The sequence below is a fragment of the Oxyura jamaicensis genome, chromosome 8 (genome assembly GCF_011077185.1).
Source record: "Oxyura jamaicensis isolate SHBP4307 breed ruddy duck chromosome 8, BPBGC_Ojam_1.0, whole genome shotgun sequence".
In the NCBI taxonomy this organism is placed as follows: Eukaryota; Metazoa; Chordata; class Aves; order Anseriformes; family Anatidae; genus Oxyura; species Oxyura jamaicensis.
In genome coordinates, this window is record NC_048900.1 from 3,158,247 (window position 1) to 3,158,966 (window position 720).

Here is a 720-nt window from a genome sequence, read left to right on the forward strand (position 1 = left end):
AAAAAAAAAAAAAAAAAAAAAAAAAAAAAAAAAAAAAACACCTTTAGCTCAGCACCCAGCTTCTTATAGTTGTCAGCTGTCTCAGCTACTGTTGAGCAGGGAGTGGACTAGACGAGCTCCAGGTGTCCCTCCTGCTATAAAATTAGATAAACTTAAGTCACAATACTGCAAATTACCCAAGAGAAAAGTTCTCATGTAGACTGATTTACAGCTGTCCAAGTGGTGCACAGTTATTAAAAGTCTCCCAGTACAGGCACTTTTGTGATAGAATGTCAGAACATCTTTGGTGTCTTAAGATTACCCTATTTCATCACATACTTCATAAAATTAGGATTGTTTTAATCAGTGGTTCTAATTCAAGCACTCTAAGAATAACAGAGTAACATTTCTGTTATTCTATTGTACAATATTTTTGTGTCAAACTGAGTAAGTGTTAAGGCAATACTCTGAGCCCCCATCGCAGCTCGAGCGGTGATGCTGAGGAGAAGTGGGTGCTAGTGGTACCCGGGCAGGTTTCCCCCGGGGGGTTCCAGACTACACATAGCACGGCGTTATCTGGGGAACTCTGGATGTGCCCGAGGTATTTGTGGGCGCCATGGGGAAACGGCTAACACAGGTGTCCGCCGGCTGGGGCGCAGGCGACGAACCGGCCCTGTCACCTCAGCGCCCGGCGGCGGGAAAGGAGAGGGCCGCCCGAGGGCCGCCCCAGGGCCGCCCCGC